General features: G+C 44.5%; 1 protein-coding gene across 1 annotated transcript in view; it reads right to left on the reverse strand.

The window, feature by feature from the left end:
* Positions 1–19,713, reverse strand: part of LOC135320640 (trafficking protein particle complex subunit 9-like) — a 119,496-nt gene that overhangs the window by 90,349 nt on the left and 9,434 nt on the right. Inside the window, exons 5-6 of the mRNA XM_064483787.1 lie at positions 18,168–18,311; positions 17,747–18,063 (exon numbers count right to left, since the gene is read on the reverse strand). The gene's annotated coding sequence lies outside the window, so the exon portion shown is untranslated. The remainder of the gene's footprint in view (positions 1–17,746; positions 18,064–18,167; positions 18,312–19,713) is intronic.

Raw genomic sequence — 19,713 nt, forward strand, 5'->3', positions numbered from 1 at the left:
GTCTTTGCAGGACAGCAAACAAGTCCGGGAGAAGCTAAGCTGACCTAACATTTCTCCATCTCTCAGGACTGGTCACTCCAGAGCAGGACTCGAACTCGGACCCACGTGTGTAATCACGTTACTACCGTGCTTTGCGTGCTTTTTGTGTGTATAATACATTTGTTTCTGGCATGAAAGGATATTTAATAAATGATCGGTTGTCCTGTCTATCTCATTAGCTCACAATCAATGTTTATAGTGTTGAATTGTACTCTTTTTCCCTGGAGAAAGGAATGGAACGAGCGGGTGTTAGAATGAGGTGGGGCTCCATTCTTTATCTGGTACCTCATCTCATCCAAGTCCCCAACCAGGGAGAAGGAGCAAATGTTCTCTTCATCTTTTAAAGAGAGGGCTCCACTGATGGTGACTTAACTCCAAAACCAAGTCTGGGGAAAGGGCACATTCAGCAACCAGAGCAATATCACCTGTTGGAAGGCGAAAACAGCTCACGGGAGGGCTCAGGGGGTCAGCCTGATTTAATTTCAATCGATAAAACAGTAACACACTCTAAAAATACTAGCATGCAATCGATTGGCTCTTTCTTGACATCTAGCAATTTTCCACAGCCCACATGTAAAATGATCGTGAACCAGTGAAAGGTAGTGTCTACAGACAAGAAAAATCAATGCCACAGGTAGACTGAAACCCAGGCTGGAGGAAAGGAAGAGAAAGGGCATAGTAAAGAAGTGGGGAAAGGCTGGGGAAATAAAATCATCACAAGGACTCTCAAGCATCATCCAACAATCATACAATCATTCGAGAGAGAGAGAGTTACTGAGGTCCTATTCTGTGCAAGATTGTAGAGCGGGTGAAGCAAGAGCGCAGCGACCATGGTGGCAGCAAGTGGCGGGGCTCAAATACACTTCTGATTCTGGTACCTTGCACACTTGTCCTCAGTATAAAGGCAAAAAACAAAAAGTAAAATATAACTCTGTAAACTCAAAGCATTGTTGAAAAAAAAATTAAAGAAGACCTAAATAACTGGACAGACACACCACGCATATTCCTGGATCAGAAGCCAGAGCTCTTGGAAAGGCAGTGCTCCTCAAAGCGATCCGTATATTCAACATGGTCTCGATCACAATCCCAGCGGGCTCCTCTGCAGAAACTGACTAGCTGCTGCTACAATTCATATGGGAATTCAAGGGTCTCAGTAACCAAATCGTACTTGAAAAAGAAGAACAATTTAAGAGGACTTGTAATTCTCAATTTCAATCCTTACAACTGTATCTCCAGGTGAGATTAGAGGCCATTGTGAAGTTATTACTGTGTTTATCCTTATTTTCTAAATTCTCTACAATGAATATAACTGTTACAATAAAAAGAATAAAAAGTAAAGTTTCTTTTAAAATATACACACCGATTCACTCATTGGGAAAAAAATATTTTAACTATAAAGAGGTAAACAAATATCTAGTGAAAAAGGACTACTTAAAAACAAGAGTGTATTTACATTTTTCATTAATTGAAAACTGAAAAGCACAAACACATCAAGTTTCTAGGGAGATCGATGCAACAAATTAAGTTATTTTCAAAAATTCTAATTGAACAATGAAAACTCAAGAAAGGGAAAATTGTGATTGACACCCAAGTGCAAACACATGGAAAGCAAAGGCCTAGAAATCACAGTTCCTTTAACTCTGATACTAACACAATAGAAGAGGAAATTCCTCACTAAGGGGACAGTGGAATCCCATGCATAAGACAGCATACACAGTACAAACTGCACTAGAATCTGAGGTGATTTTCTTAGAAGAATTCCAAAGTTACAACATTGCTGAAAAACTATAAAAACACTGACAGACAGATTAAAACACACAGTCATATATATTATATAGAAACATATGAAGTCTACTCCCATGTTGCATAGAAATACAAACATATTTGTTCATTTATGGGCACTGAATATTTTATCCCAGGTAGAATATTTCAACTAAAACAAATAATCAATAATACACTCCTCTTGTCAAATCTACTTGATAAGTTACTCTGCTATGTAACCATAATTTGTCTAAGATAGATCTAAAATTATTGAAAAAGATCATTGTATGGTTTCTTGAACTCTTCTCAAATTTCCAAACTTAATTTTAAAATAGATCTGAGCAGTATTTCTATATTAACTTTTCCCCCGTGAAATGAACAACACAGTCTGTTGTCAAAATTCTGTCCTTAGAATGATTCACAAGCACCGTATCCTAACAAAACTGCTGGACAGCAAGGCACTATCCAGACCCTGTGACCAAACAAATGAAACACAAGGAAGACAGTGACCCTATTCTGGAGGGCTTACCGTATGTTTCAACACCGGGTATTTATTTGATTGGTTTGATTGGTTAGCAAAATAAAATCAATCAAGTACTTTCTGCTTTGAGCATTCAGTAAGTCATGACTCTGTTGTTAGTGTCATGAGAAGGAAAGACTTAAGCATGACTTGATTAGGTCAATTAGCAAAAGCCATCACTGGGGAGTGAGTAATAAAGAAGTTAACTGATAGCAATGCTTCTGCCTACAAGAGACCTAAAATAAACCTACACTGATCTCTTTAAGGAAATGAGGAGATGAAGCCCCAATGAGAAAAACAAAAACTAACAAGAAATCAAAATTAAAGACTTTTTCATTAACGGTTCCAGGAAGGAGTGGAGCATGGTGGTGAGGATCACAGGTACTTGGGACAAACATGAGGGTCTGAATTCCAACAGCACTGTGTAGCTTTGACACTGATAAGTCAGTGAAATTTTCTGAAACTCAGTCTCCTATCCATAGACTGGGGACAACAACAGCACCCGTCTCCTAGAACGGTCCTAATAATTAAGTTATTTTATATATAAAAGGTTAAATAAAATACCTCAGATATTAAATATTACCACAAAAGCACAAGGAAAAAAGAAAACAGAGATAAATTGGAGTTCATCAAAATTAAAAACTTTGCTTCAAATGACACCATACAGAAAGTGAAAAAACAACACACAGGAGAAAATTTTTTCAAATCATTTATCTGATAAGGAATTTGTATCTATATAAAAAAAAAAAGGACCTCCTACAACTCAACAATAAAAAGGCAACTCAATTAAAATATGAATAGAGGATCTGAAAAGTATTTTTCAAGGAAAATATACAAATGGCCAATAAGCACAAAGAAACGATGTTCAATATCATTAGCTGTAAGGGAAATCAAGTCAAAACCACTAGGAGAAACCGCTTCACACTCACTACAATAGGTTATAATCAAAAAAAGAGTAACAAGCACTAATGAGGACACAGAAGATGCAGAGGTCGCAGACGTTGCTGGTGAGGATGTAACACAGCCTGGCCACTTTGGGAAAACGCCTGGCAGGTCCTTAGAGAGTTGAACATTTGGTTTCTGAATGACCAGGCAATTTTGCTTCCTGAGCACACACGTAAGAGAACTGAAAACAAATGTTCATATAAAAACTCCTACAGGAATATTCACGGCGCCATTACTCATCACAGCCAAAGAGCAGAAACAACACAAATGTCTATCACGTGATGAATGGGTAAACAGAGGGGCCCAGCCATACAGAGGAATATTATTCAGCAATAGCAAGGCATAGAGTACTGACCCAGGCCACAACTTGGACAAATATTGAAAACGTTACTCAGTGTGAAAGAAGTCAGTCACAATAGATGGTTCCACTTACATGAAGTAACTAGATTTACATGAAATTTCCAGCACAGGCAAATTCACAGAGAGAGAAAAGTGGCTTTCTGGGGCTGTGGGAGGATGGGGAAGATGGGAATGTCTGCATATGCGTAAGGGGCTTCCTGTTGGGGGGATGAAAATTTTCTAAGATTGACTGGGATGAACAATTCTGGGCATAGAGTAAAAACCGCCGTACATTTTAATGGGTGAATTGTTATTAAAACTGGTAAGAAAAAAAGCACCTCCAGCCAGTTACCTTCCCATAGTAAATGCAAATTGCTAAATTTTATTACAGGAAGAAGAAACTGCCCTCAGCATGAAAGCAGGAGTTCAGTAAATGTGAGTTAACCGAAATTGGAAAAGAGCATTTCACTTGAAACAGTTGATGAGTGTACACAAATTATTAAGACATGACAAGGAAAATCAGTTTGACATCACGAAGAAGCATTCTGCTTCAAATGCAGATCAAGGATTCGGCAAGCCCAGCTGCTACAAATGACCAGAGAAGAAACCTGGTTCTTTAAACAAGCGCCAGAGCCAACAAGGAAATAATGGTGAGGAAAGCAGGCGGCCGAAAATCTGGAACAGTATCCTACAAATACTTTCTCCACTGAAAATTCAAAAACAAAATGAAAGTGATGTGATGTTGTGTTGACCTCACGTGAATGGGCTTCCTCCGGTGCTCGACAGTTTTGTAACCCCGAATGAGAGACTCAGGAGAATCATCATGGCTCCTGGGAGTCACCAAATGACTGCCCACCAGCTCGCTGACCAACATCACATCTGCCAGGGTTGAATTGCAGAGAAGAGACCAACTTCTGAAAGGCACGGGAAATATAGACAAGGGAAGAAAAGGCTGCAGTCAGTCCTGGGACAGAGGCCTTCTGAGCAGAGGCCAGAAGGCTGCAGGTGAACATGAGTGGCCCTGGGGCAGAAAGGGACCACGGGGGAGCAGACCTCAATTCTCTTCTCTCTCTCCCTCGGGTAGGAGAGATAAAGTCTGCATCCTTCTCACCTGGAACTGTGGGTTCTGGCTGGCAGAAGTCTTACCAACATGGAATGAATTACTCAAGACTGTGGAAAAAGGAAAGAAAGGGAGAGGGATTAGGGAGCCAAGTCCTAGAACCTCTCAAATGCTCCCATATTTATTGTGTATAATCAAAGGAAATAGTCTTTAACAGTTGTGTGATAGTAAGGAGGAACTTCGTGAAAGATGGGATGAGGCAGAGATTGTAGAATCCGCAATGAGTAAAAAGGCTTAGTTTACCTTTAGGGGAGACATGGGGAGAGGGGAACAAGATAAATTCTTTAGATATCTTCATTACAAAGCAGACCACCAGATCAGCCAGGTCCCTGTTTTGGGAATAATGTACTATCTAACAGCAAGCACGCCCAGCGTTTATAGCTGAGTGCCTGGGTCATTGCTGTGCAGAAATCTTCCACGCAGGTCCGCACAGGTAGAAGTGCCACAACGTGCTCAGAAATTATACCGTCAGCACCCCTGGGCTCCCATGGACTGGTTTCAAATTAACCAAACTCATGAGAGACTGATGCAAGAAAACCAGAAATTTAATTTATTAATGTAACAGGAGATGTGAAACTACAAACCAGACTGAAATATCAGAGTTCAACCATGAGTACAGATTCTCCTCAACAGCCCAATCACAGGCAGGCAGTCACATGACAATAGTGGACAGAAGCAGAGCAGGAAGGGTTTCTAGATTAACTGAATGGACTAAATTTCTGTTATACGAAAAGATCTGCTGCCCAGAAGACTTTTAACGCCAATCACAGTGCACTGTCCGTGGACTGTGGCTGAGACACGACTGTGAGCACCTGTGTAACTCTCCTTTCCCTGTCCTTTCTGAGCTAAGTGATGCACAGAGGTACAGATATCCAGGGATGCAGATACCGCTAAACACCCAAAGCCCATCCCTGGGAGCCTGGAAACCAGACAGCCAGGGTTTAAATACCAGCTCTGTCACTTACTAGCTCTGTGACTTTGGCCAACTTACTCTCTCCGTGCCTCAATTTCCACATTGTATACCTGGGATAACTATCAAACCTTCCTTACACACTTGTTGTGAAGATTGAAGGATTCATTTCTGTAAAACGCTCAGAAAAGAATGTAGCACATTTTTGGTGCTCAACAAATGTGAATTTAATAAGAAAGTGATTTACAAATCTCCCTTCTAATCATCTTCTGTGTTTCATGGCTAGTCTGAGTCCCAAAGGAAATCCTTATTTCCCCTCTTATAAACTCTTGGGGAGCACCCTTCTGTTGCATCCCACCACCTGTTTAAACTGAGGGAAGGGATGCCTCCTCCACAATCTGGTCCATGGAGAGTGTTTTTCCCTTCACACCCCTGACCCCTGGACAACGGCTAGCCCTCCTCACACTAACAGATTGAGGTGTGAGTCCGGATCTACAAGCAGGGCATATGAAACCTTTCCTTTCCCTCCAGTGTTGGCCACCATTGGGAAGCACCCGGGATGCTCAGCTCCATGGCAGGGCAGCCCTGTGCATGATGGGGCAGATCCTCTTAAGGGAAGGCTCACTGTGGCCCAGAGCTAACTGGGACTGCATGAGTCTCTAGTTCTGGGGCACAGTATCATGACACGCATTTTCCCACAGCCCTGAAGTTCATGGAGAACGTGGCTTCATCAGTAATACAGGAGACATTTATCGCCTGCCTGTTCTTCTGTGTCATCTCTCAGTTGGCTGCTGGAGAAAACATTTGTATAGGTATTGGGTCCCCTTAAGCCCCAATATATATGAAGTAACAAAAAATTCTGTGGCTTAACATTGGTTCAGGGCGACTGTGTAACTGTCCTGACCCTGCTGATGCTAAATTATGGGTATAGGAACTATGGAACCTCCTCAAATATCTTTCAGCATAAAACCAGCTTTTCTTATTTTCCTGTTTCTTAGTAACTGCCAAAGACTGTAAAATGATGGCTTCATACAAAACAGGAGCTAAACTTTATGAGCCCTTTGACATTCCCACTGTGCTAAACACTTTACATAATTTCTAATTCTCACAATTCTGCAAAGCAGATACGAGCGTCCCCATTTCACAGACGAGGGAAAAACTCAGAGCAAACTAACTCAGGCTCACGTGGCTCAGTGGCAGCACGTGCACGCAAACCCAAGACAAAAAACTACACCCCTTCTTATATGTACAAAATCACCTCCCAACAAATGATACATAGCTGCTGGGTCAATACTCAGGGAACTCAGTACACTTTTCAGCTTTAAGGTGCTCCAGAGGCCGCTCTTAGCTGCTTTATAAAATTCCGGCTCACTGTTTGCTAACACTGGAAGAAAAGACCGATTTTGCCATTGTTTGCACAGCAAGTCTGAAATGTTAACAGCGAGATGACAGAATAAGTCTAAGACATAAGCAGAATAATTTTTCCAGGTAGAAAGACATAATGGACATTGTGCTATTCTGAAGCACTAAGCAACGGAATCAAAACAAAATAACATTTGTTAAACCTTCTTTTGCAAAAGGAATATTAAGACTGTTAGAAGGTGCAACAGCACCACCTATGGCTAAAAACACCTTCCAGGTTGCTGGGAAAGATGCAAAACAAAAATTGCCTGTTGGATCAGAAAGAAGAATCAGAAAATTATATCTTATGTAGCACATACTGCACTTTGCTTCGGGGAAGGGAGGTGTATTCAGTATTTAATCTGACATTGCTAATACTCCTGAATATAAACAAAAGACACAGGCTCATGGAAACTTCTTAGTAGAGGAAAGAATCCAGTCCAGCCACTTCATTTTACAGGAGGGGAGACTGAGATCTGGGATCTGTCCTCCTGGCAATCAGCAGCAAATCACTCCTAGGCCTCATGTCTTGCACTGTAGCAAAAACCAACAGATCTGTTCTAGGCCTATATTCATAAAAGTCACGTCTGTATTTTTCCAACAGTAATTAATCTAGGTATCTTGCAAAATACTTCTCAAAGAGCCAGGAAAGCATACAAGTGTATTGAAATTCAAAAACATTTATTTGCACATTAAAACAGCATGAGATTTATTCTATTAAAAAAAGTGACATGTCAAATCAATATTTTGATATTTTAAAACCTATTAAGAGTGCAGAAAAATAAATCAAAATTTTCTTTAATCACAAAAGAGAGAACCTTATTCCCTGAAAATGATCAATGTAGATTTTTCTAAACTTAATGTTTCTGGTCAGATTCCTACGAATTTAAATGTCTGAGTGGATGGTTACACGGCAACATGTATTCTGAGTTGTAACAACACACATTCTGTGTAAATAATATTCAAGGCCGTCTGCTTAAGGTGATTTAACTAGTCCCTGTCTCACTAGAATGATAAGGATTTCATTAAAACTTCATACTGCACACACACACGCAAAAACCTGAATCCTTGTTACTTTAAGCCATATTCATATATTCATAAATATGCATATTGAATATGCATCAGAAACAAGCCACTCTCTTTAGTATTCAGAGTTGATCCTTCTAAACTATCTGTCCTTGTGACAGCATAATTTTACTAAGCAGCTCTTGGGTGCTTCATATACAAGTCGTCCACCTCTCACAGTCAAACAAGGTAAAGGGCATCACTCAAATTTCACAAATGAGGAAATGTACTTAAGCCATGAAAACAACTTACATATTCATCATCAGGAAAGAAAAGAGTAAAGATTTTACTTACAATATTCACTGACAAAACTTTCCTCCATACTAAGACTACATAGAAACAATTCAGTCTTTGTAAATTTTTCTGTCAATAAGCACCACTAGAGAAAAACAAGCAACATCATTAGAAATGGTTGGACTTTCAAAGCCCACTCCAATTTTGCACTATAATCATTTTAATGTTTTGATTTTAGTGTTTACAGAGCACTAAATTAAAAAAATATAAAGTTTTTAACTCATTGCCTGAGAAAGCAACATTTGTGAAAATGTACAATTTTAATTTATGCCACTCTGTCTAACATTCTCACTGGTGTCTCTCCTTTGAAGGCTTCATGAAGCTGAGATCGCTAAAATCGGTCATTTATGGACTCACAGGTGTTCGGGAAACCACTCAACATGGGGCTGATCAGAGGAGCCATTGAGAATGCATCCTGTGCAGCCTGGGTTCCAGCCCTGAGCCTGCCAGCGCCAGCTGCGTGAGATTTGGGACAAGCTGCCCCGTCTCTCAACCCCTCAGCTGCAGAAAAGGAGACACTGATACCTACCCTTAAACACCTGCTATGAATTAAAACATGAGGAAAGCATTTTAGCCTTAGGTAAGTGTCCACTCAGAACAATCTTGGTCATTATGATGATGAGGATTACTTTTAATAAGTTAAGGCAGACCAAAAATTAGAAATCACCATAAAGGAGAAACATTTTATGTCAATGAGCATTTCCTTTTGAATGGATTGCAGAATGTTCCATTGATTTTTTTAATAAATCAAATTTTGTCCACTAATTATAGATTTACAGGTTCATGGACAAGTCTCCAGAAAAAGAATTAGAGGTCACTAACCTCTGCATACAAAGAAAGTAAAGTTTAAAAAAAATCAGGGGGGAGATTATACCTCAATTGAGAGAGTATGTGCTCAGCATGCATGCGGCCCTCAGTTCAGACACCAGTAACTCCATTTAAAAACTTTTTTTTTAAGAAATGGAGAATTAACTCAAAAAGGTGGAGGAATGCAGAATTTTTTTAGAGAATCAACTCAGATTTAAGATGGGGAAAAAAATATCCATTTCTCACAGGAAATCTTGAGAACTATGTAAACCGGATCTGAGTTGTCTAATCTTTTAACATTATTCATGAATTCATATTACCAAGTCTTAAAACTGCCTGATAACCCACAGGGGTGATCCTGATCATAACAGCTGCCAACACGGATCGAGCTCCGGCTACGAATGGTCTGTTCTGCCATCTCTGCCCCTGAGGCCTCACCAGGCTGGGAGCACTAAATTCGGTCATTCATGAGCATCACGTGTAAGTCCTCCCTTTGTGCTTCTCACTCCCCCCTCACCAGACCCTCTGAGGGAAGCACTGTTATCATCTTCCCCAACCGAAGATAAGGCCACTGAGGCACAGAGACTAAACCTGCTCCAGGTCACATTGGCAATAAAGGACGTCTATAATTCTGCTGTTCTATTATTGACAAAGGAATCTGACATATCAGTTCAAGGGAGACTGTTAAATAATCAAGTCTGTCAGGTCTTCACCTCAAAGAGCAGATACTATAGATTCCTGACGTAGGATGAGGCTGCCGCCACATACTGACTCAGCTTGAAATTAATATCCAAGATGAAGCAGCAGATACATGTAAATATTCACGACTGTCAACTCCGCTCTCGGGTCTGGGCCCTTCACTGCCTGAACGGGGGTGAAATCCCCACCCGTGTCAGGGAGGGAAGCGCAGCTCTTCCGGGACTCACCCAGGATTCACGGGCTGTTTCCCCCCCACAGGCTGTCCTCAACGATTAAAAAGCTCTCAAGAATTTTACACCATGCAAAACTAAAAGACGTTTCTGCAGATGGAGCACTTTCTCAGGCTTAAAACTTTTTTGCCTACACTCAGCAAGTGGGAAAATAACACATGAATCTGCAAAGTCTCTGACCCTCACCACTCACAGGAGTAGAATGGCCTCAGCACAAGATGACTCTTCACGGATGAGAACAAAATAAAGCCGCCCCCAACCACAGGCACTCCCAGAGACAGCGCTCAGCAGTCTTCTGCACACTCACGGTTGTGCAGCCCTCACCACCATCTATTTCCAGAACACTTCATCATCCCAGAAGAACACCCCTGCCACTAGCAATCACTCCCCAACCCCCCTCCACCCAACCCCTTGCAACCATCACCTGCCCTCTGCCTCTGCATGTGCCTATTCTGGGCATTTCAGATCACTGAATTCAACAATATGTGGCCGTTTGTGTCTGGTTCCTTTCACTTAACGTGCTGTTATCAAGGCTCGTCCAGGTTGAAGTGGTATCAGCATCTCTCTTTTTTTTTTTGAAAGTGTTAAAGTTTATTAGAAGGTGGTAAGTACTATCAAAAAGAGTAGAGAGGAGCATAAGTGATTGGGTTTCAAAGGGAAAAGGGCGGGTTGAGCAGTCAGTGTGGACTTCCCAGAGCAGGTGGCCTTTTTCATATTCCCCTTTATTTATTTTTTCTTTTTTATTCACTTTTACGTCTGAATAATGTTCCACTACATGGAGATACTACATTCTGTTCATCCATTCAGCAGCTATGTATGGACGAGCTCCAGACGAATGAGTGTAAGAGGTGATTAGGCAGGGATGGCATTTAAGCAAAGGGCAAGATGTGCTTTCAAAAAAAAAAAAAAAGCCAACAAACAGAGGCACAAAGAAATTCAGCGCGTTTCTGAGAAAGTGCATGCTTGCTTCACGATGACTGCCGTGCAGGGCTGGGGGGGGAGTGACAGGAGACACAATGAGGGAGTCACCTGAGAATATTCCCCATGCAAGCAGCTCAGCCAATTCTCCTCCCTCATCCTGTATTTTAGAGCCATTTTTGATAGGTTTTCTATTTCAAGTAACAGTACTTAGTTACACATCTGATCATCTGCATCAGATCACCTTACCTCCAAGCCACAGAAAGTCATTCACTGACTGGAGCAGCTCCAAGACATAAAGGTGATGGACCAGGGAGTTCTGCAGCATCCCGGCCTGCAGGCACAAACCCCCACATGTTCCATGGTGATGTCCGGAAAGTAAAATGCATGGAAATATCTCACTGCTTGTGCACGATATCTGCCCCCAAATTGCCCCAAAATCATGCTGGCAAAGCACTACTGAGCCCTCTCACTACAAAAAAAAAAAAAAAAAAAAAAAAAGAGAGAGAGAGAGAGAACAGAAAAGAAAAGAATAAAGCTAAGAAGGCAAATTTAGGGTCTTCCATTGAAAACCAGCAACCATCACTGCCAGTATCTCAGCTGGAATGGTCCTGACTTCAAAAACCACTGTGCAGTTACATTGCAAACGTGATAGACATATATGTATTCCACGTAGATGATATTACAGTAGGATTTTTCTTTTCGAAATTTCCAGTTGCAACATTAACACAAGAAAGATTATGTTTCAGCTTTAAAAAAATCAATTATTTTCCACTTTCTTAATTTTGAACCTATTATTATTTTATAAAGGGTGCTATGCTGCAAATTATAAACCAACTATTTGGCTTCTGCCAACAAGACCTTTATGACTTCACTATTTCAGAGCAAGATTTAATGATGCTTTGAGAAGTGGGTCCTGGGGCGCTCACTAACAGCTCTTTAAATACTGACAAGGATGTGCTATTTAAGTAATGCAAAGGCTCAAACTCTACATTAACTCAGAAACCAAAGAAACTACACCAAAGCCTTACTTTATCATTTTTAAATTTTGCTATTCTTTTGAATATTAAATTTCTTAAAAGATAAGATTTTTTTGAGAAACACAGCAGCTGTATTAAATTTCCTCTCACCAAGAAAGCAATCTTTATCAAGAATAAATACCCCTATGGAAATCCAAAAGACGGGACGTTTCTAGCTAAGTGAACATGCAGATCTCAACACAAAACTAAATCCTATCAGATCTCACTCGAACGAGCTCAACAATGTCCTGTGCTACCCTGAAACTTAGCTCTTCTCTTCCAAATGTTGGCTGAGCTAATATCATCACACAATGCAGGGAAGAAGAGAAAAGTACACCTGGTTGCATCCGTTTTCTTCCAGCCACAAGGTGCCGCTAGGGGGTCCCCGTTAATAAGCTCTCCCCATGAGGAAATCCGGCATTCACACTGCCCCTGCCGTCCCCAAGCAGCCCCGACGCCCCTCTCCCACTGGTGGCCCCCCAGCCTGTCAATGGTCTTCTAATGACCCTCCCAGTTGGTGGCACTCTCCCCCTCTACTCTGCTTCACACACACACACACACACACACACACACACACACACACAGCCAGGACAGCCTTCCCAAAGCACAAATTTGATTACATCACCCCCACTTCAAACCCTTCAGAGGCTCCCTGGTAGAGTTCTAGCCCCACCCCCGATGCTGCTCGCCCAGCCTCACCTCAGTACCCAGGTCCCCAATGACCTCAGGCGCCCCCTGAACTGCTGCTTCTTCCCACTTGCCTCGAAGCCCATTTTGACTGTTTGTCAAGGGAGCCTTCCTTCCCTCGAACCTCTACACTTTGGGTTAGGTGCCCCTGCTGTGTTCCTAGAACATTCTACGCTAAGACAACTTCTGACAATGCTAAACTCTCAAGAAGCAATACATTTTGCTTACTACTGTGAGTCCACCTCTCTCACCTGGACACTCAGAATTGCATGTGTTATGAATAAATGAATGAAGGGGTGGGTCTCAAAGGGACGGGCAGAGCTGCTCTCGCCCACCCCGACCCCTTCTTTCTGTAGAACATCAGAAGCAAAACCAGGAGTACCTCTCCTGAGGGTCACTTTCTGCTGACACCCTTCACTGCCTCTTCTGTGTCAATTCTAGTAAAAAACCAAGCTCCTCCTAAACCCTCCATCCCTAGGCCCACTCGTGTCCTCCCAAACAGGGGCACCCTCCACCCTGGACCACACAGTGCACTCTCCCCGGGTCCCCACCCCACAAGCCTCCAGGCCTCTACCCGGGCTGCTCCTGCAACCTGAGTCACCCTCTTGATTCCTTCTCCTGGCTGACTCTTACTCTGTCCTCATAACTGAATGTAGAGCCCATTTCTTCAAGGAAGCCCTCTCTGATGATGTCCTTTAGCTCTTGGCTGGGCTCCCTCTACAGCAGGACTGCTTGGCGACCAACTGGTGTTTGTCCACCTGCTCCTCTGAGACCATGAACTCTTGGAGGCCACGTGGGAAAAAGGAGTGAGACGATAAGGGGGGTGGGAAGAGCAAAAGCAAAATCACAGCCCAAGTCCCAGATTCAAGGATTCTGTCTCAGAAGAAAAGAATAAAATGTTTAATACGTATGTCATTTGGCTATGATTTTTGTGGCTCATGGAAAGCAAGAGGTTGGTGTTCTAGTCTAAAATCCAAGTTACATGCAAAGAAATGTACATATTCATATCCAAAGGAAACCAGAGCTGCTCAACAACAGTTTGCAGTTAAAATCAAAGGAAATTTGATAAAGGCAATCTCTCTCTCTCTCTCTCTTTGTTTTTTTGTTTTTTTTTTTTTTGTATCATATAGTTGTAGAAGTATTTGTATAACTAAGTGATGGCTACAGCCTATGATTCTGCACTGGAGTGTTTGGGGCAGAGGAAGCCCAGATTACATGCACTGTGTAAATGCAATCACACCAACACACTGACAGGTGCCCTACTGGCTGAGCTGAAGTTCCAAAGCAGACAACCTTACGATGCAAGACAGCTCTCATTAGAAAGTAAGGAATGCAATGTTCTGTACTCAATTACTTACATTATATGGGCCATTAAGCGATAGTGCATCTTGTCTAATGAAACCCCAAAATAAATTGTTAACGTCGATTTTCTCCATCTGACCCTTATTTGCTAACTTTGGATAACAAACCCTCACTCCATACAGAAAGCTCAGACCTACGCTGCAGCAGGTTACATCCCGTGGAAGAAAGCCTATCAAGGAAGAACTGGAGAGTTTCCCTTCAGAAGCTGCTAAGTCGGGTTTTGCACCTGTACATCATTTGCAACCACGTCATCGTCAAAATAGTTAGACCTTACCTCTGTGGGGCGAAAAGCACTGCGGTGCTTCTGAACCATTAGAGAACACTGAGCTTTGGGAAAGAGTCCTGAGGCACTTAAATCGTACTTTTTGTGAAAGGCTCCAATACTGACCCAATTCACCAATCCAGGTACAACAGGGAGGTACCGGAATTAGTAGAGAGAACATGCCCTTGAAGTCTGACAAGGCCCTGCTTGAATCCTGCTACAGCATTTACTAGCCGCGAAATGGACCAATTCCTTAACCCCTCTGAGAAGGCTTCCCAAACTGCAAAAGGGGGCTGCCACCGCCCACCTGGGAGGCACGGATGTGAATGCAACACGCAAGTAGGGCTGCCGACTGCTACCTGATACGAGACCTGGCTAGTTTCCCTCCGCTGCCCTTCTCCCCCTTTAAACTTGCCCTGTTCCCACTGGTAAGGGTCAAGCCCCGTCCAGACTGCCCGATTCTTCTGTGTATCCCCGGATACATGTCTTACCCTTAGGAGGCCAGAAAAAGAACTATCTCCTCCAACGTCACTATCAATGTTCTTAAGAGTCTGGGATTTTTTTAACTCTATTTTGCAGGGAGACTATTCCAGAACTGTCCAACCACCATTCTCCACTTTGGCTCCTTCTCACCTCAAATCTTCTGTCTGCTGGCCTTTTGTTCGTGGGAAAGAGAGTCCGCTAGGGTGGAGACTCCCTAGGCCTCTGTCCCTCCCTCACAGGTGAGTGTGACTACCTTCTCAACACTCCCCACTCCGACTCCATCTTCCGAGGAGGTTCCCCTCCTGGAACATGCAGCCTCTGCATCATCCCCAGACGCGCACGCGTGGCCACAACCCTCCATTCAGATTTCTTCCTGGGTGGCCCTGCCCACCCCCAAGACCCTTAAGGATAAATGCCATTGCTCTGAAAATCCCAAACGCCACTGAGTGACACGCCAAAGCTGCATGGTCTGGGCTTTCCTCCAACCCAGGCACAGACGTGCCCCCCCCTCAGCCTCAGTCTGCACCTCTCGAGATGAGCTCATCCACCTGCACGGCTGTGAACACCAGCTAAGAATGACGACTCCCAACGTGTATCTCTAGTCCGGCTCCTTCACCTGAGCCCCGGGGCCATAGACCCAAGTGCCTCTTTGAAGTCCTAACTTGGATGACAAATGGAATCTTAAAAATGCCTCATGTCCACCATTTACTCTAGAGTTCGATTCCTGGCAGGTACCTCCCAGGCTCCCGATTTTAGTAACAGACCCAGAACCCACCTAGGTGTTTGAGTTCACATTCAATTTCCCCTGTTCCTCCCCCCGGCCCTGCCCTGGAATCAGTCTTGTCATTTCTATTGCTAAGCCAGTCTCAAGTCTGGTTCTGCAAGGACCACGGATGGAACCCCACAAGCTGACAGCAAGGTGCAGTGCATCACAGTCCTCCGAAGAGAGCTCCCTGGAGGGGGAGGCATCTCCTGCCTCTGGTCACCTCAGAAGGCACTGGATTCTCACAAAGGAGGCCCAGGAGAAGGGACTCAAGGTTCTCCTGTGGTCTGAAATTTGAAGGGCCCGAGGTTTGGGGGAGTTCCTAGTTAGCAGACACACCTGCCAGTGAGCAGATGAGGATGGGGGAACCCAGGCAAGGCTGTTCTCACTCGGACCCCTGGGCTCTCGGGAGCCACGGGAAAGGCCTGTGTTCAGGGCACAGCACAGCCTTCACAGATCCCAGCCTGCATTTGCCAACCCAGAGAGCCTAGACTCCTACTTGCGATTCTTGTGTTCTGTTCCCCCCCAGAATGTGATGGGCTCTTTCAGAACGTCTGGCCTGTCTCAAGCGAGACCAAGTCAGTGAAGGATGAAGTGTCCACAATTGGACCAGGGCATGAAAGGAGAAACAAGGTCTCATGGCCAGCATGACGGTGGTGGCCAAACACTTCCCCCGGGTGAGATGAACCAGGGTGTGGGTGAGAATGCAAGGTCACTTCACAGCTGAATAGGGTGTTGGAGACTCACTACCGCAAACTAACGACACGGCCGTCAGTGGTGGACGTCATCTGCAACAGACACGGAGTCAGCTACTTACTGCCATCATGGGTTAATAGTAAAGGCTGGTGCAGGGAGGACTGCATGGCTGCTGAGGCAAACCACAGACCCGGCTCTGAAAGCTCACTGGCTGGAGCAGAGAGGAAGCTACAGTCCCCTTTAGCGGTCCCTGTGTCCACCAGATCCAAGTGAGCCAGCTACTTAGGAGAAGGCCATGTTGTTCTGATACTCAGAAAAACCAGCCTCGTAAAGGGAAAATAAGAGTGGCATGGAGTTTAGACCCGCTCCTGCCTCTCTATGAAGGCAAAGTAAAGTAAATGGCACGGGGATGGTGAATGCAAAAACAAAAAACAAAAAACATAAAACCGGTGACTGCTTCCTCCAACAGCATCCCCTGCAGCTGCTCATCTCCGAGCCTGCCACTTTCTCACCAGTGACCACCGGCCAGGAAGCTCCGTCACGCACGTCACACAGCGACAGCCCGGATCCTCGTGCCAAGCACGTTTGTGTGAAAGCCAGAATCAAGGAAGATGCTGCAGATTTTGACTTTCCAAGTTTAAGTACTCCATGAAAATAATCCCTCAGCAGCCGCCTAAATCAATTCGCATCTCACTTCTTCAAAACAATCAAACAAATTTAATAAGGGCGCATTTGTCACCAAACATAAGGAGGACCAAACTGGTTCCTCAAAGCAAGGATTTTAACAGGTATCAAACACCAGTGGGTGATGTGCTAACAAAGCAAAAATTCCAAAAAACTAGAAAATAAAAAGATGACTAGGATAATATATGGATCAAGGCAACTGTTAAGGTTTTTGCTTTTTAAAGCGATGGGGACAGCACGGAGGACAATCTGGCTATTTCCAATGCAGGGTGTGCACAGTCCACATTTCAGACGCAACAACATGCTCACAGGGCGGTACAAGATAGAAAGGGAAATAGAAAAAGGAAAAGAGGAACAGCGAAAATTAGAAACACATGAGAACAAAAATAACTGACAGCAATTACAAGAATTTAGGTGAGTTTGGTGAGGACAGGGACGAGGGGACGGTGAGACCCACCCTCACCTATTGTTCCAGGGAAGGCAGGGGCCTGAGGCGAGCGGCGCTGCCGGGGGACCCCAACGTGGTCAGCGCCCCAAACCTAAACTTCACCTAGATGCGAGTAAACAGCTTTTGAGCTACAAAATGTGGTCGCATTTCAAGCTGGACAATTTTACTCACTCCCACCAAGAGTAACAGGAGAGAATTAGGCTCTGTTCCTGCACCAAAGCATTGTTTAAAAAATTAATGACTGTGTAATAGTAAAAGCAACAATGGAGTAAAAGTGACTGGAGGAGAACTTACTTGACCCGAGCTCACAGGCCGCGTTACTTCACTGACGTTCAGATGGTGGCTGAGCCCTTACGGTACCAAAACAGACAGACCCACCAGGAGGGAGGTTTAATGCGCTGCTGTATTTTGATGCCGGGAGCCATGCCTGGTACACAAGGTTCTGGGTAAACAATGGTGACGGTGTCAACCACTATGGGCTAAGCACACAACCAGCTACTCCGCCAAATCCCAAGGACAGAATTCAAAAGGCAAAAACAAGCTGGCATTCTCTGTTGGGTCTGCAGACTCAGAGCCAAGCAGTTGCTGAGCAAACATGTCACCAGTGCCTCCTGTGACAAAAGAAGAGGCACTGGTCAGGGGGCTGGGGCAGGGCTCCAGGCTTCCACTGCTCACCCACCATTTTGTCCAGGGGGAGATGTTGGTCCCTGCTTACGTTGCACCGATGTACCGACATTGACTGACGCCTGGGGACTCAGCAGGAGGTGACAGGTGACGGGAATGGAGCCAGCCTGGGAGTGGCACGGTGCTGGCATCTGTGTCCTCAGCTTTGCCTAGGCCACTACATTTGCCAGCTCATCTACAAGAAGCAGAAAGGGAGAAAGCCGTGTAGATCACGGGGCCCTGTGAGGACAAGTACAGGTCATGGCCACGACATGCCTCGCCCCTTCCTTAAGATATAGAGGTATGTCCGGGGAGGAAGTGAAAATTCATCCAGAGCCCGCCAGGCACCACAAGCAGGTGGGACTCGGGTCCCCTGTGCCTGTCACTCACAGGACTGGTCTGGACTTTCTTTTTATCAATTCTCTGGCATCTTCTCCTCCAACTTACCAACAACCAGAAAGTAGAATCTGATTTTAGACTCACAGAGAATCGCAGAAAACCTCCTCCACATCAGGCCCGGCAGCACGTGCCAGGCCCTCCGACCGACACCCGTGGGACCGCCATGAGCCCTCTCCAGACTCAAGGCCCGAGGCCGTAGGTCGGGGGGGCACAGATTCCCACACTCTCCCCAGCAAAGGGGGACCACCTCTCGGCAAATGCATCTCACCTTCTTCTGCCCGAGGGACATCTCGATAGATACACAGGGAAACAGAGCAGAATGTGGGGGGTTAGGCAGCCCAGAAGAGCTCGTCTGCACTTCCAAGGCAAAGTGGGTCCGTTGACCTAATCACAGGGACAAAGTGAGGACGAATCTTTCCCTGCTGTGCCCCATGCTCCGTGACACGCCTTTCCCTGCGTAAGGAGCTCATTTGGAAGCCCCTGGCAGTGTTTCTGTAGTCCTAAATTGGCATGGTGGTTGTCAGGCAGGGAGAGAGGGCCTGAGCCGTGCAGGTGCTGGACCTGGGAGGCAGGAGACCCTGTCTCCACCCCCAGCTCAACCAGCACCTCATTCTGCGTCTCAGGATTCAGCATGACATCTATAAGCAAAGGGATGAGACTGTCCCAGGACATGCTGTCCAACAGGAATGAAATGACAGCCATGTAAAGAAAATTTCCCAGTTGCCACATTTAAAAATGTAACCTCCCCCAAAAAAACCCTGGAAACTGATTTTAAGAACATATCTTACTTATTCTACAGTATGTAAAATACTATCATTTTGACATGTAATCAATAAAGAAAGAAACAAGATAGTTTACATTCTTTTTACTAGACAAGTCTCAGCGTCTGATGTGCATTTGACCTACAGCACATCTCAGCTCAGAGCAGCCTCCTCCCCAGCTCTCCTAGCATCAGTGGCTTTGGCTACTCTATTGGACAGCAACTCCAGGGGTCACACCAGGGGAATTGGCTGAAAAGCGGGAGTAAGTGTCCATAATAACCCTAAAAGAATCTCTCTGATACAAAGGCGGATTCACTTTTAAACGTCTGAAAACCGGCGGGTTTCACCTCCCTCACGCCTTGGCTACAAGACAGCCCTCCTCCTTGCTGATCCCTTTCTGGATGTAGGGAAGCAACCCTTCACACAGCCAGGGTGTCC

This window comes from Camelus dromedarius, unplaced genomic scaffold (assembly GCF_036321535.1).
Source record: "Camelus dromedarius isolate mCamDro1 unplaced genomic scaffold, mCamDro1.pat HAP1_SCAFFOLD_4, whole genome shotgun sequence".
Taxonomy (NCBI): domain Eukaryota; kingdom Metazoa; phylum Chordata; class Mammalia; order Artiodactyla; family Camelidae; genus Camelus; species Camelus dromedarius.